At 36.1% G+C, this 24,816-nt stretch overlaps 1 protein-coding gene across 3 annotated transcripts in view; it reads right to left on the reverse strand.

Annotated features, from left to right (window-relative positions):
* Positions 1 to 24,816, reverse strand: part of FHOD3 (formin homology 2 domain containing 3) — a 703,058-nt gene that overhangs the window by 351,801 nt on the left and 326,441 nt on the right. The gene's annotated exons all lie outside the window — the stretch shown is intronic.

Raw genomic sequence — 24,816 nt, forward strand, 5'->3', positions numbered from 1 at the left:
CAAGTGGGGTATAAACAGTTTGTGATGTCTTATCAAGAGTTATTTCCATCTAAGAAGTAGTAAGATGTCAAGGTCATCTACAATCAGAAAAAGCAAAGCAATTTCTGTAGGAAAAGCAAAGAATGACAGAGGAACAACTGTTAGAAAACCTTTATCACACTGGTTAAATCTCCTATGGACAATGATGGAAGGGAATGGGGAAAAGATTTGCCATGGATTGGTTACTATTTGCAACTTTAGAAGAGGTTGCCACATCAATGAGACCATGGGTTCATCAAAATATGGGAAAAGGCTCACAGATCAGGAAATTAAGCCTTTTCTTTTCACAAGAAAACTATATATGCTTAATATATAATTGTTCTCTACATAAAATAGGATTCTCAGCAAACATTTTAAAGTAGTTTTTTCTCCCTCTTACACATTATATTAATAAATTGCATATAAAGATTTTTAGATGCAGTTAGGAGATGGCTGCAGCATTCTTAAAGAATTTTCCAGCTGTGTTGCTATAATGTTCTCTCTCAACACGTACTTATCCAGGTCTTTTATGCCAAGATATCCTTTGTAGGTTGAAACTATTTATCCTATAATATTAATTACAGATAGTCTAGAAAACCAGTTTTCATAAATTGAAAAAGGTTCAATTATTTAACCCTAAAAATCTTTATAAGAAACAACACCTGTCCTTTCACTTTTCTTTTAACATTTTATACTCAGAAGGAAGAAATACATTTGTTTGTTTTTATTTTTACTTTAATTTTTTAAATCCTTACCTTCCATCTTTGAATCAACACTGTGTATTGTTTCCAACAAAGAGTGGTAAGAGAGAGGCAATGAGTTTTAATGAGCAATGAGACTTGCCCAGGATCATAAAACTAGGAAGTGTCAGAATCCAGATTTGAACCTAGGACCTCCCATATCCAGACTTGGCTATCAATCCACTGTGTCACCTAGCTACCTCTGCAGTACTTTGATTATTTAAGTGCTCAGTAAATCAATCTTTGAACTAAAGAAATAGGGATTGAAAATTAAAGAAAGTGAAGAAAAGAGTTTTGAAGTGTTTACCCTTCCAGAAAAGAAATGAGAAAGATCACAGATCAGGTCATGTGTCCTAACTTGATATTGATGAAAATGTCCTAATCTTTATCTGCTTAGTATACAAAAAGTTAACATATGTGTGTACCTTCCTTTTTCCTTCTTGTTATTTGCTTCCTCTATTAAGGTAGAAACTTGTTTTCTAATTTCCTCCAAGATTAAGAATCCAGAGGAAATGCTATAAAAGATTCCTTAGGGACTTGGGCAGGGGAGGGACAATGGCTAGGCATCTAGATAATGGGGGCTAATATGAAATCTCTAATAGGGTTGAGACAGGGTTTCTGGATAAATGATATGGTTATTCAAATGAACTGTTTGGCATTTTAATTCCATTACATACAATATGGTTCAAACCTATTTTTTCTACTTGTGTATATTTTATATACATGTGTATATACATACATACATACATACATATATATATATACATATATATATACATATAATTCAATCTCAATGTGGAAGTATAGTAATCTCAAAGGAAAAGCACTGGCCTTTCTCTCACTAGTGGGACCAGAGAATGCCTCATGAGGAAGGGGAGATTTGAAGGAAATTAGGATAAAATGATAAGGAGAGAAGGATGGCTCCAGGCACATGTCTAGCTAGTGAAAAAGCATGGAGTCTGGTGCTGGAATATGCCATTCTAGGAAGAATAAACAAGATACTGTCATTAGATTACAAGATCACTACAGAGTAAAGGGTAAAAAGACTGGACAGGTAGGAAGGGGCCAGTTAGTGAGCTTAATTATCAATTATTACAGTCTCCTTGACCTTCAAACTTTTCTAAACATGCCACCCTCCTCCAAACTCTAATTTCAAAAGGAAATATCTCCTTTAGAGAACCACAATAAATACACTATAGAGAAGGAGTACATTGGAAAGGGAACTAGAAAGAAAGTCAGGTGGTCTTAGTACTAACTCTCATACTTGCCAGCTTTGGATCAGGAGCAAGTCACAATCTTTCTGAAACTTAGTTTCTTTATTTGAAATATGGGGAGAGCAATACATGTACTACAGATAGCTCATGGGGTGGTTGAAAGGAGAGAACTTTATAAACTTTGACTATTCTGTCAAATTATGAATTATTATGAATAATTATGATAAGGAAATTATCAGGAAAATGGAGACGTAGCTTGATACTTTGGATAGGGTGCTAGTGTTGGGGCCAGGAAGATTTGGGGATAAGTTCTACCTCTAACACAAGATAGTCATATGCAAATTACTTTTAACAAATCAGGGATTCCAGACAATCAATCAGTCAAAAAGTATTTATTCCCAAGGCTATATATACATTTTAGCAAATTCTGTAGAACTTCTTTAAGAAGAAGGACTTTCCACACTTGGAATTCCCCATACTAATGAAATCATAGGTCTAGATCAGTGATGGTGAACCTTTTAGAGCCAGTAAGGTGTGCCCTGCCCCCCAGAGACCACGTGCTATGCCTCACACACCCCCACTGAGTGCCAGGCATGCCTGACCTCCCTTACCCCCCACACAGGGGAGGGAGAAATTGCTCCCATTGGGATGCTGGGCAGAGGGGCAAATGAAGTAAGGAATATCCTCAGTGAGTGTAGAGAAGGCAAAGGGAGGGGCCTGAGCGCTCTGCTCCCTTCCAGCTCTGCCACCTATGAGCATCCTACATTAGCACAGACAGGTGAGGGAAGAAGCACACCTATTAGGCTGTTAGACAGAGGGGCAGATAATGTGAAAAAATGTCAGGCATAGTGGAGAGGGGGAAGGGAGAAACTCTGAATTCCTCTGCCTTTTTAGTAACAAATTCTGGGGATAGAGGTGGAGAGGAAGGGCAGCATATGTGCCCACATAGAGTGCTCTGCATGCCATCTTTGGCACCTATACCATCGGTTCACCAATGCTGGTCTAGATTATCTTTACTCCCATTTTACCTTGAAAAAAAACAGAGGAATAAAGTCATTTGAAAAGATTGAAAGATGCCTTTTAATATTGCTTGGAAATGTAAGTGTTGTGCATATGCACTGGAAAACCAGTTATGGATAGTGATGACAGTAGTAGCTCACATTTCAATGTACTTGCCTTATGACATCCTGTGAGATATATAGTTGTATTGTTATTATGTCTATTTTATGGAGTAACAACCTGTGACTCAGAGATGGCACATTGTCATACTGCTCAAAGTCAATGGCCCTGAACCAGGGACTACATGATCTGGGTTCTCTTCTTGGTTTTCCTCCTGGCCAGATGAGTCAATCACATAAGCACTCTAGGCCTCAGTTTCCTCAGCTATAAAATTAAAGAATTAGACTAGCTCCAAACATCAATGATTTTATCATTCTTCATACAGTATCACAATTCTGAGGCTCTAAAAAGTACCACACTGATGATGACAAAGATAAGAAAGATAATAAAAGTCCCCACCTTTACAGAAAAAAAATGATAAGAGGAGTCAGTAATAAAGTCAGAGTAAAATTGACAGTGAAGGAAGGGGGTGGGGAATGATCAATAGAGGTGGAGAAGGGAGAAAAAATTACTTGACTAGGTCACTTTACACTAAAAAAAAATAAAAAAAAAATAAGTAAAATGTGATGTGCCTTAATCACTTCAGCTTAAAATCACTGGATATAAAATTAACTGACTTAAGATCCCCTTCTTTCACCACACATCAAACAATTTAACCTAGAACTGTAAAGAAAAACTTGGACTGACACCAAAAGAAGGCTTTTCTTTCACCTGGCAAATCAACCTAATTCCTGGTAGTCTGGAGCCAGCACTAAGTATAGAATCTGAAAGGGGATTCATTGATAGGCAAATTACACTCTTTTATATTTTTAAATCCTATTTACACTAGCTGTAGTGTCAGCATCTTTTATAAAAAGTATTGTTTGTTGCTATACAATAGGAAATATGGAGGTAGGAAGTGTTCTCAACTGTTCAGCAGTGCCAACATTTTATTCCTCTGAGGAAGCTGGTATCTCTCACTGAGCAGTAAGTAAATTAACTAACTATATGCTGGGGGCTGGGTACAGGGCAGAGTGAAGGTGGAGAGAGGAAATAAAGAGAAACAAATTTGTAAAATGTGACAAAATTTGACTTGAAGAAAATTAATTAACAAAGTTTAGGTGATATATTTCTGTCCCTGGCCAGGTAACACTCAGCTCAGGTTTCTGTCATCTTTTCTAAGGAATTTGCCCCTGAGATTTCATGTCAGAGAACCAAAATAAATCACATGGCACAGTAATAATGAAGGAATATATTCCACTTTAACTCTCAATCTAGAGTCATGTTTGTGGCTTCATTAGTAATCACTTGATGTATATATTTTTAATGTCATCTTCTGTCTTAGAACCAATACTGTATAAAGGTTAGACAATGAAGGTTAAGTGACTTGGCCAGGGTCACATAGCTAGGAAGTGCCTGAGGTCAAATTCGAACCAAGGCCCTCCCATCTCTAGACTTGCCAATGATTTCATTTGGAAGGTTGGGGTAAGAAGCAAGTTTTTTTTTTTTTTAATTAATTAAGTAATTTGTTTGTTACTTAAAAGTTCCCTTCACTTGAGAAGGCAACATTCGACCAAAAAAAGTCTATATAAAACTCTGTCTTGCTTATTTTTCTTTATCAGATCTTTCTCTGGAGGTGAACAAATACAAGTTATTCTTCAAATGGTATTTTTTGTTGTTGCTGGATATAATGTTCTCTTTGTTCTGCTTGTTTCACTCTTCATAATTTCATCTAGGTCTTTTCCTGTTTATTTTTTATTAACCTGTTTATCATTTCTTATGGCGCAATAATATTCTATCATAATTATATGCCACAACTTATTTAGTCATTGCACAGCTGATTCCCTCAGTTTCCAGTTATTTGCCACTACAGAGCCGCTATAAGTATTTTACAACATAGGTCCTTTTCCTTTTTTTCCTGATCACCTTTGGAAACAAACCCAACAGTGATATTGCTGGGTCAAAGATTTAATTTGCTGTTGCCTTTGTTCTGCTACTCTGATCCTTATTGAGTCTGGTATGTGAAGCTACTTAGTTGTTGTCATTGCTGTTTCCCCCAATGACCCTACCCCAAAGTAGTAATTTATTAGTCATCATCCTAGAAAGTACCTCGCGTTCTCATAGTTTGATAATAGTCACCATCTATATGACACTTTTGTTGCCACAACCTTATGAGATGCTGGTGATTGTCAGTTTAATGATAAGGAAACTGAAGCTTGGGAATATCTTAACTTATATTGGCTCATGATCACTAGACTAGCAAAAGCTGCGGAATCTAGAATTAAATTCAGCTCCTCTAAGTCACTGGATCATAGGTTGTATGTCAGGAAGAGCACTTAGAGATCACTAAGTCCAATCATTTCATTTTAGAAATTATGCTGCTGTTGCACAGAAACATTAGGCATATTTGCATAGTGTCACAAAGGAAGTGAGTAGCAGCATCATGATTCAACTGCATCATGTCTTCCGAAAAGCAGTATTTTCCTGCTATCTTTTAAATGTGGTTAGAAAGACTGGAGTATTTCAATATTTTAGCAGAGCAATGGAAACTCCATTGACTATGAATTGTTCTTATATTGGTTATATCTTTCTTTAATATCAGCAGAAAATGTTCATGTTAAATGAAGAACAGATTTAGGATTAATAACCATGTGACTCAGAATGAATGAAGAGCTTTTGATATGCTTTCCTATAGTCATTTTAAGATATAAGTTCATTAAAGGAAAAAAAAAAACCTAAGAGGATCCAACTCAGAGCAGGGGTGGTAACCAAATCAGGCCATTGGATTGATTTTCTTTAGGCTTTGGGGTCATTGTTTTGTTATGAGATAAAATGGTCACATATAACTCCTTCCCTCCAATCATTTAGGATTGTGTAGAAGACAATATAATGAATTTTAAAAAAAAAACTGGAGAGATAAGAAAGGACCGGGCTATGAAGAGTTTTAAAAGTCAAAAGAAGAATTTATGTTTTAGTAGATTTGTATAGATATCATTTATTTTGATAATACTTACATTTCCTCTTCCCACTTTTCCTCCCAGAGGGTCATCCCTTATAGCAAAGAATTTTTAAAAACAGAAAAGACTTCAGCCAAACCAGCCAATGTAAAAAGAAGAATCTGATGCAATGTTTTCTATACTTGTCCCATCTCTACAAAAAAAATCAAAGGGGTATCTTATATCTCTTTGGGGAAAGGGGGCAAGCTGGGTCACCATGTTCACTTCATTTAGTGGATGTCTTGTATTTGTATTGCTGTATTCATTGTGTAGCTTGTTTTCTTGCTCATTTCACTCTGCATCAGTTCATAGTTGTACCAGTTCACCTGTTTCCATGATTCTTTGTATTCTTGGTTTCTTACAGTGTGGTAAGGGGTGGACTGGAATAGAGAAAGTCCAATCTCAAAATTTAGGTTCAGACACTTCCTAGCTGTGTGATCCCAGGGAATGAACTCTGCCTCAGTTTCATCAACTGTAAAATGAGGATAATAAAAGCATCAACCTCATAGGGTTGCTGTGAAAACCGAATGAAATAATTTGCCAAGTGTTCAACACAATACCTGGTGCATAGTAAGTATTTTATAACTGCTTTCCCCCCCCTATTAAATTTATGTACCACAACTTGTTTAGCCATTCCCTAGTACATGGGCATTCACTTTGTTTCCAGTTCTTTGCTGCTACAAAAAAAGGCTACTATAAATCTTTTGGTATACATGAGGGACTTTCTTTTTATCAGTGACCTCCTCAGGCAGTTGACATTTATAAAGTACTTACTAAGTGTCAGATATTGTGCCAAGTGATGAGGATACAAAGACAAAAGCATTGTACCTGCCCTTGAGAATCTCATATTGTAATGGAGGAAACAATATGCAAACAGCCACTTATATACAAAATATATACCATGTAAATGGTAGTTAATCTCAGAAGGAAGGTACTAACAGTGTCAGGGGAAAGGAGAGGACTCAGAACGAAATGGGATGAAAAGGTATGGAATCTGAAGAGAGTGTCATGGGCAAAAGCAGCATGAAGGCAATGTCACTGAGTTTGGAGGAGATGGAAGTAAAATATAAGAATACTGGAGAGGTAAGAAGGAGCTAGATTGTGAATGACCTTAAAAGACCAAAGGAGTATTTTATCTTTGGAGGTAAGAGGAAACCACAGGAGTATATTTAGTAGGGTGGAAAAGAGGTGTGGCATGGCCAGACCTGACCTTTAAGAAGATCATTTTGGCTTCCATGAGAGGAATGAATTGGGGTGGAGAAACATGTGAGGCATGAGAACCAACCAAATGGCTACTGCAATAGTTCAGGTAAGAGGTGATAAGGACCCATCCCAGGGAGGTGGCTTTGTTTTGATTTGTTTTTATAACCTAACTATTTTAGTAACAACTCTGTGTCAGAAGAGCAATAAGGACTAGGCGACTTGATTAAGACTCTTCTGGAGTCACACAGCTAGACAGTGTCTGAAGTCAAACCTGAACCTAGGTCCTCCCAACTCCCTAGCTCACTATCTTCTGTGCAAGGATGATGGCTTTGTGCAGAGAGAAATGAATATATATAGGGAGAGGTTGTAAAGGTAGAAATAATGAAATGTGGCAATTGACAGGATACTTGGGGAGAGGGCACATGAGGACTCTTGAGATAACACCATGGAATCAAATCTAGGTAACTGAGAGGATGAGGGCACCCAGGATGATAAGAAAAAAGTTAAGAATGAATAAATGAAGCATTTGTTAAGTGCTTACTATAGACAAAGCACTGTGCTAAGGGCTGAGAATACAAATGGGTTCTCTTCTCTCTTTTAAGGTCTCTGGGTTTTCTTCTCAGAGGATTTACTTTTGACCCTATGGTAAAAGGGAGCCATTGGAGCTCACTAAGTATGGAAGTGACATAGTCAGAGGAGTTATTCTTTAGGAAAATCCCTTTGGAAGATAAATGGGGGAAAGGGGGCGTGACATAGTAAGACCTGAGCCTTTTTTGTTGTTGTCCAACCATTTCAGTTGTGTCTGACTCCTTTGTGACCTCATTCTGGATTTTCTTGACAAGGATACTAGTGTGGTTTGTATTTCCTTTTGCAGCTCCTTTTACAGATGAGGGAACCAAGGCAAACAATGTTAAGTGACTTATCAGGGTCACACGGCTAATAACCTGTCTGAGATGAGTTTTGAACTCAGGAAAATGAGCCTGACTCCAGGCCTGGATCTCTACATCCTCTGCACCACCTAGCAACCCTAGTTAAATATCTTATCTTTTATTATTGATCTGGTTAGAAGAGAACCAGGCAAGATTTGAACTAAGGTCCTCCTGATTTCAGGCCTGGCATTCTATCCACTGTGACACCCAGTCACCCCAGACCTGAGCTCTAGGAAGATTATTTTGGCAGCTTTGTGAGAAATGAACTGGAGTGGAGAAAAACTTGAAAAAGGGAGACCAATAGGAAGGCTACTGCCCAGAATCCCCAGCAAGAAATAAATTAGAACAGTGCCTGGGTGGTGGGGGGAAAGGAGTTTTAGAAGAGCTATTCTAGAGAAAAATAATTGAAGACAATCCTTTCTCTTTTCAAATGAAGAAAGTAGAGACCAGAAAGATCAGATGTCTTTCACTATCGGTTACCAGCTTTAGTGAGTACATACCTTCTATTGCCAATCCCAACTGGCCAAAAGGAAAGGGTTAAAAGGTTAAGGCCTTGTTAAGCCCCCATGAAAGGTGGCTGACTCCTGGGTTAATCAGCTAATTGGCATGTCAAAGGTAATAATAACTCAGAAACCCACAGAGCAAGAGAAAAACTCAAGTTGTGATAAGAACGGCTTATTTCAACTCTCTCTTCACGACCTACTCAAATTCTCTCCCTTTTTCTTCCATTTCTCTCTGCCTTTGTCTGTAATGAAAGGGAGTGCCTTTTGTCAACCTTGGGTATAAACTGTCAGGTTAAATAACTCTGATTTTTGAGATGATGGGAACATCACCACCATTACTAGTTTACGTTTCTTAGTCTCACTGGGGAGAGAAGGAGGAGGAAAAAGACAAGAGTTAGCTAGCTAATAATTAGGAAGGAATGTAGGAAGAATCCCCAGAGCCATCAGGAACTGAGGTATCTTGATTGGCTAAAAGTGAGCACCAGTCTTTAGAATAGGAGAATGGGCTTGTCCAGAGTGCCCAGGTGGGCAAACTACAAAGTAATGAGGAGTTGCTGTGCTACAGAGGATGCTGTCATAAGAATAAGGCCACATGACCAGGACAGTGCATTATACTATAGACTCCCAGGTACAAAAATCTGAAGGGCTGAACTAGCCTGGGTAAGTCTAGATTGAGATAAAGTTAGCAGGCCTAAGTCCCAAATTTTGCTGATGGGTTATTATTCCTTTACTTGTATATTTTCTTTTTCCTTAGGAATAAACCTTGAAAAATGTACTCTTTTGATCTAGGGTTTGTAACATTTGGGAATAATAAGGGAAAGAGAGGGTGTATTCTCGAATTGGGCTTCTGGTTACAGTGCCAGGGGCAGAAGAGAAAGCGTAATTAAAGATTTAGATGAATCAGATCTCTGGATTCAAGCAGAGATTCTTGTTAGAGAACAAGAAAGTCAAGGAGATTCATGGCTTTGATTCAGTAGAAATAAAGGAGACAGTTCTGTGACCAAGAGCAAAATCCCTTGGACATCTGTAAGGTTCAGGTTCAGAGCATCAGCCATATCCCTGAGGATGTCTCTGAGACTCTGTTGACTTTTACTTTTAAGAATAGCTGACATTTACTAAAACCTCACACATTTCTAGAACTACAATGTCACATTTAGTCTTCATAACTACCTTGTGAGGTAAATATTATTACATGGCCTGAATTACAGATAGGGAAACTGAGTCTCAAGGTGGCTACAGAAGAAAGATTCTCATTCTAGGTCCAACACTCTCAGATCACTAAATTACTTGGTCTCTTTCTCTTTCCTCAAAGATCACAGAATCTGAGAGTGAGAAGGTATCTCAACAGCAACCTGACTCAGCCCATAAGCAAATGAAATTCCTAGCAGAATATATCCAACAAGAGATCTCCTACATTCTATCTTCTTCACTTCACTTTTTCCCTTAATTCTTCCTACCTCCAAAGATTATAATCTAGAACTAGGTTTTATCTTAAAACATTTGTTTTGTTTACCGTATTTGATTTCCTTTACTTAATTTTTTTAATTAATTGCTCTTTTTCTCTTAACAACAAGCTAACTCCCAAATAAAGTAAGTTACTTTTTACATGGGCAAGAGCTTCAGCTATTTTTTTCCTATTAGTGTTCGACAAAATGAGAATGTATCATGTCCCACTCAAGTGATTCTCCGGGCACATAGTAGATACTTAATACATTTTATTGAATTCTACTGAAATGATTGAAATGATGCTGACTAAATATTAGGCTATTCGTTGAGACCACCAAAAGAGACTTATGGAACTTTTTTCTCTAAAAATCCACCTTCTGTGCCCTCCCTAATTCTTTAGTTCCATCTGTTCTACTATTCTCTTTTCCTCACTTATAATGGATACCTGGTAACTTGACTACAGACAGCTGTGATGCAGAATTACTGGTGCAAAATGATAGAATATTGGGAAGGAGCACAAACTCTAGAAATCTGAAATATGTCCCAAAGAAACTTTCTTTTCAAGTTTTTGGTCGGGTTAAAAAAACAGTCATTGGTGACAACTAGGGAGTTTAGTGGATAGAATGGCAGGCCTGGAGTTGGGAGGATCTGGGTTCAAATATGACCTCAGATACTTCCTAGCTATAAGGGCAAATCACTTAACTCTAGTTCACCCAGCCCTTTACCCTTCCATCTTAGAGTTGTTATTAAGAAAGAAAATAATGGTTTAGGCCAAAAAACAATCAATCATCTTATTGTCCATGTAGATTATGAGTCAAAGGTTAATGGTCCTCCATGGTCTCAAACAGCTATTGCTTGGAACTTGCTTAGTCCTTTCTTTCTAGGGGCCAGAGTCAGCAAGCATCTATTTAAATAAATAATGTGTGCTTGGCACTAAGAAAGGCAATGGAGATACAACAACAATGACAACAACAACAACAACAACAACACAAAAAGTTAACTGCTCTCAAGGAACTCAGCCTAATAAACAAAGCAACATGGCAATGATCATATACTAAGAAAATATATACAGGATAAAGTGGAGATCATCTCAGAGGAAAAGGAACTAGCATTAAACAAGATTGGAAAAGGCCTCTTGCCAGAAGATGAAATTTTAGCTGGAACCTAAAGGAAGCCAATGAAGCTAGGAGAAAGAGATGAGAATGAAAGGATTTCTAGGCACAGGAATCTGAAATTAGGATTCTCAACTTCCCTAGATTGGATTCCCCATTCTGATTCCTTGTTATTAAACACAAGGCATAGTGTAAATAAAAAGCCCTGAGCTTAGGATCAGAAGACCTGGGTGGAGTCTTAGCTTCCTGTATTACCTTGAAGCAAGTCATTTTCCACCTGGGCTTCATTTATCTCTTCTTACAATAAGCTGTAGGATCCTTTCTAGCATGGAAATCCTATGGCTATAATCACTAACCTGACCATTCTTTGTTACAGTGCCCCTGGTTTTCTTCATGTGCTTCTTTTCAGAATATATCTTCTTGATTTCACAATACACATTTGCACTTCAAAAGCATTCCTCTAGGCCTTTATTCACTTACAAAAGTGCCCAAGATCCTACTTTCATATATGAAGATAGACAAATCAAGGTCAGTGTCTGGGATGCCTGCCTCAAAATTCAAGAGATTGTGGAGTCCCCACCTCCCCTCCCCACTTAAGAGTTGTCAATAAGAAAAATGTTCTCTATTTCTACTTTAAAAAATTATGGAGGAAAATGGTAGTGAATTTCCAGTCCTTTGGGAGAAGGTAAGGACCACATTTAGCTGGGGTCAAAAGCAAACACTGAGCCATCAATCATTCCATAAGGACTGAACATGCTAAAGGCTCACTAGTTCATCTTGTCCACACCACAGCAGCCAATGCTGAGTTGTTGCTTTTTCCCCCCTAAATTCTGTTTCAAGAGGAAAGCAGTTATTATCCTGAAACAAGCATTACATAATCTAAAAAAGTGGAGCCAGAGAAAAATGCCTTTAAAAAACAAAACCAAACAGGGATTGTTTTTGGTTAGGATTTATTCTAACCAGTCTGTGGCCATAATTGCAAACTATAACATTTATTATATATACATATTATATGCTACAAACATATATATGTGTACACATACATGGAAAATCTTAAATATAATAAAATCTGAACTATAGGTTTACTTATGTAAAACAGGAAAGTAGAATACAGAGAAGTTCATATTCTACTGGTAATCTCAGAATGCTTTCCCCCCTCTGTAAATTATCCTCTGGGTTGGATGCCAAAGTTCTGCCAATTCCATTTACAAGGCACATTCTCTAAGCCAAGGATGATGTGTGGTTGCAGCAAGTTGTTGCAATAAGAATGAAAAACAATTTTAAGCTCAATTTTTCAATCATTATGTGGTAAGAGTTAGGTGAGTTTAGAAATATTTGAAAGCAGAGATTGGGGCAAAAAAATATAATATGTTCCTGAACTCAAATAAATCCTCAAGAAGAAAAAAGGTAAAATTCAGGGTTGGAAAAGGTATGGCAAAGATCATCCATTTTCACCTGTCCAGTCTGGAACAAGCTAGTAAATGTTAACTCCTCTCTCCTCTATGGATTTCTAGAACAGTATGGCAAACAGAGGTCCAAGTGATGAGGCACTGTTCCAGACTGGAAGCAAAGGCACAAAACTGGCACCTCAAATACAGTGAAAGAAACACGAGGCTAGGTCTGAGCTCCAATCTCATCTCTGTCACTCCCAGCTATTTGATGATGGGCAAACTAGTTGACACTTCTGGGCTTCTGTTTCCTTAACTGAATAAAAAGGATATTGGACAAGATGTCTTAGACTTGTTTCTATTCCCGAATTTCTTGAATCTATGATTAAAACTAAGCTTTATTTGAGACTGATTTTGGTTACCTAAGTAAAACTGTTGACCTTTTTTTATGTAATCATTTTTTAGGTCTTTATAAATGAAGGTGATAATTGCAGATAATATAGATTGTTGGAAAGATGGCCTGTGTTAATTTCCCATGTCAGATACCTACTGGTTGGTCTGACCCTAGACAAGAAACTGAATCTCTCAATGATAACAGGCAACTCCCTACAATCCTATAAATTGAAAAGAAAGCACTTTTCTGCATAAGCAAAGACTATTTTCTCACTAGAGAGCTCCCCGTTGCTGTGAAATCATAGGTCCAGGCCATATCTATGAAATGAGAATTGATTATGAAAACAAATCAAAATATTAAAATCCTTGTCAATGGCACAAAAAATTGGAGGAAGAAAAGGGGGAAATGACTAAAAAGAGCCAATTATCATTGGAGATTTATAATGTTGTGGCTGTAAATATATTAATTCTAAGATATTGGAATCATAGGAGTTAGGAACTTAAGGGACCTGGAATTAAAACAAATGAAAGCAAAATATTGGTTTTGGGGAATACTAAGGAAAGGAAATCAGAGGTTTACTGGATACCTGGAAAATATAAAATAATAATCATAATAATGTGATCATCCTATGTCAGGGAACCATTTTTAAAACTGCCAAAATTAGCAAAAACAAGTGACACTCTGCAAATATAACAAATCCCTGCCTCTAGACGCTCTCCTTTCCAATTCATTTCTCATTCAGCTAGCAGCCAAAGTGATATTCCTGAAGCACAGGTCTGACCATGTCTGAGAGAAGAAGCACATTATAGTGGATTAAGTGTGAGACATATTCAGGAAAATCCGGATTACCTGGACAACTTCTCTGGGCTTTAATTGCTTCCTCTAAAAAATGGACTTGATGACCTCTAATAACATTTCTAGCTCTAAATCTATGAACTAATGGCACCACCATGCTTAAGAGGCTGGTTCCCTATTGCCTTCAGGTTCAAATATGAATCTCTCTGGATTTAAATCTTTCACAATCTGGCTCAGATTTTTAAGCCACTTTCTTAGATTTATTTTACAATACTTCCCTCTGAATGCCCTCTATGGTTGTTCAGTTGTTTCAGTCATGTCCAGTTCTTTGCAAAAATACTGGAATGGTTGGCCAGTTCCGTCTCCAAATTAATTTTACATGGAGGAAACTGAGGGAAACAGGGTTAATCAAGAGACAGGAGTGAGTGAGAAGGGAATCCATGACAGTCATGGGACACCATCTGTGACAGAGATCAAAGATGGCATGTTGGTGTCAATAAGTTGGTTAGATTAATCATACTGTAGAGTTTATTCAAACACAGTTAGGTGATACAGTGGATAGAACACCAGGCCTGGAATTGAGAAGACATGAGTTCAAATCCAACCTTAGACATTTTCTAGCTATGGGAACCTGGACAAGGCATTTATCCTCTGTTTGTCTCATTTTATATCAGCACAGGATTGATGTGAGGAGCAAATGAGATTATGTTTGCAAAATGCTTTGGCAAGTTACCCTTATTAAATCTCCCTTCTCCTCCTTTTCTCTTCCTCCCCTCTCATTCCCATCCTTTCCTTTTTTTTCTTCCCTTTCCCCTCCCTTTTTCCATCCTCTGCTTTTATGGGTCCAGGCATTTTCACTAGATAGGATATACATCTCTTTATTAAATGCAGGGATCATTTTGTTTCTGTCTTTTTTTTTTCCTGTCATTTGGCACAGCTCGCTGCTTGGTACATAGAATGCACTTATTAAAAGCTTATTGATTAAATGACTGATACAACAGAATTTCAAGAAGGAACTCAAATTTCAGCTTACTAAGGAATAACATCATCAAACTTAAAAATTATCTTGACCAAAAAAACAAACAAAACTTTAAGCAGTTAGAAATTAACTTATAAAGAAATACCACCCCAAGTTTCAAGGTTACTTTTGGAGGGCAAAAGTTTAGAATGCCTGAAGTTATATCATAACATCACTGCATTTTGAATTAGAAGTAATCTTGTAAATCATCTACTCAAATCCTGCATCTTCATATGTAAGGAAATTGAAGTCTTTTGATGGAAATGACTTGCCCAAGGTCACATAAATAATAAATAAAATATTGAGATATAACCTTCATCAAAGGATAAGATTCCAGAGAAATTGAAGAAATCTGTTTGAAAACAAAAGATGGACACATATAGCAAATAGATCCCAAAGAGTTCCTGGAAAGAAATAAAATTATTTTATGTCAGAAGGACACATGGAATAGAGAGAGAAACAGCAGGAGAGATGAGATGAATAGAGTACCATTTTTCAAAAATGGTGAAATAGCTATGCATACTTTCTTTCTATAGGTTTTTTAAAAGTATAGTTATATTAGTTAAATTATTTAATGACTGTTGATATAGGAAAATATGATATATGCAAAGAAATGTAAAAGAAATAGGAACAAATAATGTAAAGGGAATTATAAATAAAAAAGAGAAAGACCAGGTGAATAGGAGAAGGCATTGATATTCAAAATGAAGTTCCTATTTTTGACATTCAGGTACAGGAGAAAGGGAGAGTTTAGTTAGAAATAAATTTCATATGACATAAACATTCTGCTTAGTGTTCTTTCATTTGATTTTGCTTAGTAATAGAATAATCTTTTTAAAAGTTTATATTTTCATTTAAAAAATAGCAATATAAGAATCATAAAATATAAATCTAACAACTATTATAAAATAAATGCAAATAAATTTAACTCATCAAAAGAAAAATGAAATTTAGAAGAGTAACCATATATTAAAAACAGAGCTGATGTCCCAGAGTTTTTATTTTATCATGTTACTTGTAGATCAAGAAAATCTATAATAGTATTACTGAAATGACATGTAAAAAGTCAAACATGAAATTTTTGAATATTAAAGCAATTAGGAGTCTTGATAAAATAAATTTAATAGTACTAATATTGAAAAAGTTCAAAATCCCTTTATAAATATGTATTGTTCAAAATGCCTCTGAAAGCATCTTCCCACATGAAGGAACCTGGGGATTCTGCTTCTGGAAGAATCATGATGTCATATCAGAGATGGCTTAGAAAGATGGAAGCATTTATAGATATTCTGAAACTGATTCTGCTCAGCTAATCAACAGTGGTAAATAGGAGAATCTCTGATGAGCTATTCAGAAAGAACAAGAGACAAGAACCTGAATCATTTTGTCCTCAGCTGTTCTTATCAATTTGAGTCCTTTGCTGATAGGGTCCAGTGAAAGAAATGATTTAAGGGCAGAGGCTTTGGGCCTTCTTCCTTCTGTGGCTAAAGTGTGTCACTATATAAATACATCCCCTAAATTAGTCATTACAACCTAGTAGACTATAGACAAAGAACACAAGGATGGTTTAATATTAGGAAAACAACTGATATAATAAATTACATCAATAAGGAAAAACAAAAATCTGACTAGATTATCAAGATATGCATTACCCAGTTAGACAATTGTTTTAAAAAATAAAAACCCTTACCTTCAGTCTTGGAGTGAATACTGTGTATTGGCTCCAAGGCAGAAGAGTGGTAAGGGCTAGGCAATGGGGGTCCAGTGACTTGCCCAGGGTCACACAGCTGAAAAGTGTCTGAGGCCAGATTTGAATCTAGGACCTCCTGTCTCTAGGCCTGGCTCTCAATCCACTGAGCCACCCAGCTGCCCCCAGTTAGACAATTTTAAAATAACTTTGATAGACATAAATGATGGAATTAACAACTAAAGATATAATACTAAAAATTAATGTTCATCATTAGTTCCAAATTAATGCACAAATCCAATAAAATAAAATACCAATACCAATCCACAACTTTCAGTAAATAAATAAATAAACAAGACAGGAAAATAATGGGCAAATCAAAACAATTTTTTAAAATGATAGAACAATTGTCCTATTTTTTTAAAAATATACTTTAAAACAGACTATGAAATGATAATAGTCAAAAGCTAGCTGATACTAACACCCTTAAAAAGAAAAACTAACAACAGAAAAATATAGAAATTTAGAGAAAAAATCCAAATGTGTACAAAAACCTAAAAAAATTTTTTTATAAACCCAGTATTCTAAAACATTGGGGATTAGGCTCATAATCTAATAAAAATATTAGGAAAATTGTTAAAATTATGGCAGAAAATTAGTTGACCTCACATTTTACATGCTTATTCTTTTTTTCAAGAAAAGGAATAATATGGGGGCAGCTGGGTAGCTCAGTGGATTGAGAGCCAGGCCTAGAGATGGGAGGTCCTAGGTTCAAATCTGACCTCAGACACTTCTCAGCTGTGTGACCCTGGGCAAGTCACTTGACCCCCATTGCCGACCCTTACCACTCTTCTGACTTGGAGCCAATACTCAGTATTGATTCCATGACAAAAGATAAAGGTTTAAAAAAAGGAATAATATGTTTATACTGACTGTAGAAAGGTTATATTTTTATCTAGCAGACATGTAAAAGATGATGATAGAGAAAATGAATGGATTTGATTATTTAAAAATATTTTTTCACAACAAAAAGCATTTTACATAAAATAAAAAAGAAAAGCTAAGAAGATTAAAAAATGAAAAATACTTCTATGGTTTATGAGGAAATGATACACATTTTTAAAGTGTTATCAATGACTATGGTTATTTCAAAATAATGACAGAAACAAAACATCCTGAGTTCACAGAAGGAAAAGGAAGCAAAAAAAGTGAACTCAGCAAATCAAATAATTTTGTTCAAGTTTATATTTGGCATTTTACTGAAGGATCTATAACTTTCTTAGGGAAGACAATTATAGATATGAATAAGAGAACTCCCTCCAACAGAAGAGATTAAAAATCTATTGAGTTAATAGGTAAGTCCTGTAGAATTATCTAAAGCACTAAGAGTTTAAATGACTTGTTCATAGCCAGAAATAGAACGCATTAGGGGCAGGATTTGAAACCAGATCTTCTTGGCTCTGAATTCACCTCTTAGCAACTATTTCATACTGTATCCAACTAAAATTTCATGACTTTATTGTTCACATTTTTTGAGATTATCATTAAGCTTGCAATTAAAAAACATTTTTAAACAGTAGTGGAAAAAACTGTAACATAGGGATGCATACAACCTTGGTTTTTTTCTATAATGCTAATTTATGGCCAATCTATATTTTGAGGTTCAGAGTTTCAGTGAGCTATAAGGGAGAGTATAAGGATAAGAATTCCTTTCAATAAACACGTTATTATCAGGTGTGCCTCCCAGAAGTAGAAGCAGATGGCTGAGAAGGCAACCAAAAGCAACCCTCTCTAACTAAAATACCATAATTGTATCATCCAGTTGAAATGAGATTGCTTGAAGTGGGGGGAAAAGTACAAATGAACCTCTTATAGTGACTTCTGTGCCTGCAGAACTCCCATAAGACAGAAAAAGAATGGAATAATTTGCAAGTGATATAGCGCCACTTAGCTTGTGACATTTCCCCCCAAATTCCTAAGAAAATGAGCACTTACATAAACTTTTGTTCTCACTGTTTGAAGGGCAAATGTACTGTCAACAAAGGAGGATGAGGGAGGATGGCAAAATAGCATAGCATTCTGCATTCACTATTCCAAAGCTAAGCTGGCTGGGTCTCCCCTCAGTGTTCTAAAGGTACGCCTGGGAGGCTAAGATATTTCTTTTCTACAGTTATAAGATGGAGCCCCCATTCCAGACATGTTCTGCCCACCTTTAACCACTAGAGAATAGACCCTAGTTCTATTTAACCACCTAACATTAATTCAGTTTTGCAAAGATATTATTTCAAAGACATAAACATTTATTTCTCTATTACCTCAGCAGCATACTGCACCCTAAATAAGGATTAAGCTTTGCCCATCAGTTTTCCATAACTGATAATAATCAAATAAGATCAATCACACTTTCACTTAGGTAGGCTGCTTATGTGGTATTTCAATCAAAGAGAGAAAGAGGAAGCAGGATCTTCCTCCTCTACTTCACCTCCAGTTTTCTCTTCATTGCCTTCTATAACTTCTCTATAACAGTTATATGAATAATCATAAGATAATAGCTTGAGAGTTGCAAGAAATTTCAGTGGTCATCCAGTCCTACTTTTTCATTTTACAAATGAGGAAATTGAGTCCTAGCAAATAATGAAGGATTGGTTTGATATTAGGAAAAATAAAAATAACATTGACTATATTGATAAAATGATAAAGTAGCATGATTATAGTAATATATTAAGAAAAGGCGCCTGATATCAGACAACATCCTTTTATGTAAAACAATTTTGAAAAACATAGGAATACATGAACTTTTCCTTCATATGGTAAACAATATTTGTCTAAAAATAAGAGCTAGTATTACCTGTAATAGGGAAACACAAAAAGCCTTTCCAGTTAAGATCAAAAGCAAAACAAAGATATCTGTCAAGACAACTATTACTTTATATAGTTCTAGAAAACCTAGATATAGTCATGTCACCTTCTCAAAAAAGGGAAAAGAAATATAGAGAATAAGCATAGACAAAAACCAAATGATTATCACTGTTAGAGACAGTGATTTTCTAGTCTATTTAGAGATTCAAATAAAATCAATATAAATTGTAATTGGTAATTTAGACAATTAGTAATTAGTAATTCAAGGTAAGTTGATAAATGTGATTAGGTTTTCCCTACATTACCAAACAAACAAACAAACAAACGACAACAACAACAACAAAAAAAACAACCTAGAAGAAAGATAGAAAAAGAAATTCCATTCAAAAATGAAAGCATTCTGTATAAAATATTTAGGTCCCCATTAATATTAAGACTTACTTAGGAATTATATGACTATAACTAAAAAATTCTCTTTACAGAAATAAAAGAAGACTTTAGGAGGTTGTCAGCAGTTGTTGGAATGGTAGAATCATCCTATGATAGGATTAACAATTGTGATTTCATTGGTGGAGAGAACACCCAGTGAGGGACTTCCTCCATCTTCTTAACAAGTTACACTTTTAGACAGTTTCCTAGAGCACAGTGAAATTAGGTCTTCTTGACTTCAGGGTTGGTACTCCACCCATTGTGCCATCTATCTCCTACTAGGTGAAATAACTTGGTCTCCATCACACAGCCTGTAGGTGTCAGAGGGTGGGACCTTGAATCTTGCTCCTTATGGCTTTGAGGCTTGTTCTCCATCAACTAGTCCTCACTGCCTCTTCAAACAGGATACTAATTTCTTCCACTTGGCACTGGTTAAAGTAATCTCATTCTAAATTCACATATATAGTCCTTAATTGTCAAGCATTTTTTTTAGCTGAATGTTCATTTGTATTCCAATACTCTTTGAGGGTGTGATCTCAAGGTGAGGATGGTCAGCCCATACTGGTGAGTTTTAAACCAGTGTGCTATTTAAAAGTGAATGTGTAGAATATACACCCCAAAAACATTTATGGCGGCCACTAGATGGCAGACCTGAAATCTAAGTACCCCTGAGAGCTTAAAGCAATATTCAGGCAGCATTTTATTTGGAGAGTGACAGGAAGAATTAAGCACTAGTCTGTGTATTAAAGCTCTTTCAAACGATTTTACCTAACACCTCCAGAGAATTCTGATGAGAATAGAAGCTTTTCAGAATAAGCAACTACCTACTGAATATGATTTGAGAGATGAGACCCTTCCTCTCTCCTACCAAATATATGGAAGACCCAATATTTTCCTCACTAAAAAAGGAGGGGGTAGTTATCTCCCATGAACACATTAGCACCTATTAGGACACACAAACTTTCCAAATTTATTGTTCACCTGGGTAAATAGAAAGGAGGAACATTAAAGAAAGAAGAAGGGAAGGGAACAAGCCTTGTCGGGAAAGTGAGGATAATGGGACTATTAGCTCATTCAGGTTTACATTGGCTTTAAGGTTCATGCAACGCATTCCTCCCTACCATCCTTTGAGGTAAAGAGGATAAGCGATATATTTCCATTTTTCAGATAAAGGAATTGAGATTGATAGTATGTGACTTACATAAGGACGAATAGCCAGTAAATAAAAGCAGGTTTACAACACTAACCCATTTCATTTGACCTCATGTCCAATTTTCATTTTTTCCTTCAGACCAGTGGTGTCAAACTCAAATCGAAATAGATACCTGTATGGTACCTATTCACTTAGAAAACCACAAATTAGCATAATCTATGTTGTGTTGCATTTTTATTTTATTTTTTTAAACATTTCTTATTCAAATTTTCTTCTGGTTCTTGCTGTACTAGGTCATGGAAGCCTTGATTCTAACTTTAATACCTCTGCTCCACCCCACACTAGTATCAACACCATGGAGTATTATTATCACAGGAAGAATGAGAGAAAAAGTTATCAAGGTCAAACTTTACTTCATAATTTGATTTAGAATGAGTTTAGCTGGGAAACCTGAATTACTTATATAGCCGCCTCAATTCTCTACAAAGCTCTCTAAGTGCAGATACAATTGTTTGCAAGAATTCACAGTATTTCAGAGAATCCTAGACTTTGAAAGGTACCTCAAAATTTCTTTTATTCATTTCTATTCAGATAAGCTCTACTCATGATCTGGTAGCAAATAGATGTATGTTTAATATACACATTTTGGTGAAACAATGTCTTTATCAACTTGAATCAGAGGTCATAGAGTATACTAGAACAAGAACTAGATTCAGAATCACAAAATTATAATTTTAGAGCTGGAAGGACAATCTATCTCATTTTGAAGATGAGGAAACAGTCAACAATCATTTATTAAATACCTACCATCTGCCACAGAGGCAGTGAATTGCTTAAGATCATCCAGGGAGCAAACAGAACAACTGATTTTCTTTGCCCACAAACATATCTTCACAATGACTTGGATTTGGTCTCTGATGTTCACTAGTAGTTTAAGTAAGTTTATCTATATTCTCTAAATAACAGTTCAAATTCCTCTTCTGATTACCTGTGTGACTGTGTGGACCTTAATTTCTCAATGCACTAAGATGATGCCAATCTACACTAGAAGAAGTTATTCCATTGAAACTTCCTATGCCAATGAAATAATGAATCTGGTTTAATCTGTACATATGTGTATATATACATTTCTAATATAGCCAGGCCTATTAGGAAACAGGTAGGTGGCTCAGTAGATTGAGTCACACCTACAGCCAGGAGTTCTTGGATTCAAATCTAATTTAAGACACTTCCTAGCTGTGTGACCTTGGGCAAATCATTTAACCCACATTGTCTAGCCCTTACCTCTCTTCTGCCTTGGAACCAATACATAGTATTGATTTTAAGATGGAAAGTAAGGGTTTAAAAAATATAGTCCTACCATTCATAATCTTGACTTGTGATCCATCACCAAAGTAAACAAAAACAGTAAGGAAATGACTGAATTTTTTTTGTATTTGACATCAAGCTGATTCAAACCAAAGAATTACTTTACAACCTCAGGCAAGTGTAGTTCTGGTAGGCTTTGGGATTAACTAAATCAGAGGAAGAATTAATTAAAGGTACATATCATCATCATCAATAATAATAACAATCACGCTATCATCATCCCATTATTACAAATAAAACTTATGTTTCCTTGCTAAACACACACAATTTCCAAGCTACATGGAATGAAAAGATTTCAAAATGTAGAGAGAGAACTAGCAAAAGAAATGTCATAGAGAGGCAAGATCATCTCTCTCTCACCATGGCTACTACTGTGACTATTCCAAAGAGGCTGAATCCCAAAGAAAATGAACACATTTCCTAATGCTTTTGTTCCTTCTTTGTATCCCTAACTCCTGGCACAGTGCCTTGGTATAGAGCATATGTTAATAAATGACTGTTAATAGATTGATTGAAAGCCCTTTACATACATTATCTCATCTTCGCAACGTTTCTTTGAAGTAAGCACTGTAAGTATTGTCTTTACTGAACAGATAAGAAAATCCTGAGGTTCTGAAAAAATGTGTGAAACTGGTCTATGTGTATATGGCTACTAAGTTAAAAAGTAGCATTAGAAGCTAGGGCTTCTTGACTCCAAACTTAGTACTCTGTTCACTACACCTGGTCAGCTTTCTGCGGAACATAAAGAAGAGGTCAGCAAACTAATCCAGCCTAGGGGTCTGGGAACTAAGAATGGTTTTCACATTTTAAAATACAATTATTTTTAAATGTGAAAACTATTCTTACCTTGCAGTACAACAACAGAAGCTACAGTCTGCAACTAGCATAAAGTTCATTTGGAAAAAAAATTTTAATGTCTTATGGGACGCTTCTAATTCCAATTATGAAATGATGCAGACTGGTCAAATCCCAGTTATTACCTTATCCATAAAGAAACAGTTGCCTGGATAAGTCACTAATAAGTAGCACTGATCCATGCATATTAGCAAATCCAAATCAAAAGCTCCTGAGTAACAGAGATTGCATATATAATACCACATATATACATGATAAAACTGAGGTTGAGAGGATAAGTGATTTTTCCAGGGTTTCATAGTTTGCATACATAAAGTTTCAAGCCTGAAAAAGGCTTTGAACTCGAGTCATCTTGATTTCACTCCCACTGCTCTATCCATTGTTCCATCTAGATGCCTCTCCTCAGTAACTTTTATCCACTAGATCAATTTTTTTAACCCTTCCTTTCTGTCTTAGAATCAATACTACATACCAGTTCCAAGGCAGAAAAGTAGTAAAGCTAGGCAATAAAATAAAAGCTAGGTGAAGTGACTTGCCCAGGGTAATACAGTTATGAAGTGTCTGAAGCCAGCTTTGAACCCAAGACCTCCTATCTCTCTCAATCCACTGAGTCACCTAACTGCCCCCACTAGATCAATTTTTTTATTAAAATCCAATGACAGATCATTTGCTTGTGGTGCTCTGTCTTGGTCCCTTGATACCCTGAAATGGCAGAGTATCATTTTAATTTTTATAACCTAATACTAATATAGTGACTAGCACACGATAGCTGATGGATAAATATTGATGGATTGATTTGAAAACTACAGATGGGATGAATTGTATTGGTAGATTTTTAGAACCCTTATTCATATACTAATTTGCCTTCATCAATGACTGGATAATTCTTGCTTGTTAAAATGTTTCATTGTTTTCGGCTGGCACAGAAAATTGAGCACTATATTCCAGCATTGGCAGCATGTTGGAAATAGACCTATTATAAACATAGTCTCTGCTCTGGAAAACTTTACAAGGTACTTGGAGAAAAATGACTAGCTCATATAAAATAGTAGGAAACAATACAAAACAATATATCAACAAATAATAAATTGGTGTTGAGGCATAGAAAGTGGTGCTTGAAGTTCAGGAAAAGAGACTAATGAAATGTGAAATAATCAGGGACAGCTTCCTGGGGGAAATAGGATGGATGTTTTGTCTTGAAATATGGGTAGGATTTGAATGGGCAGAAAGGAGAAGGGAGCAACTGTAAGGGTAGTGAAGGATAGAAGTAAAGCCAAAGAAACAAGACTAAGTAGAAGATGATGAAGGGACAAGCACACTTTCCACTATACTATGCCTTACTTGAGGGAAGGGAATATGCCAAGAAAGTGTGAAAAACAAAATTGGGATGAAAATGGAGCCAAATTGTAGAAGGCCTCAAATGTTAGAATAGTTGGGAAAGGAAAGATAATTTTTAAAGGTCAACATAAGAAAGCAAAATAAAATTTAAAAATTATTCTTGGGAGGAAATGATGAAAGAAGTTCGGAATCTAGGAGATAAGATTGGTTTACCAAGAGGCATTCATTTTGCTGCGGGATATTTCCAGTTTGAGAGGACATTGTCAAAAGTGG

Source organism: Gracilinanus agilis, chromosome 1 (genome assembly GCF_016433145.1).
Source record: "Gracilinanus agilis isolate LMUSP501 chromosome 1, AgileGrace, whole genome shotgun sequence".
NCBI lineage: Eukaryota > Metazoa > Chordata > Mammalia > Didelphimorphia > Didelphidae > Gracilinanus > Gracilinanus agilis.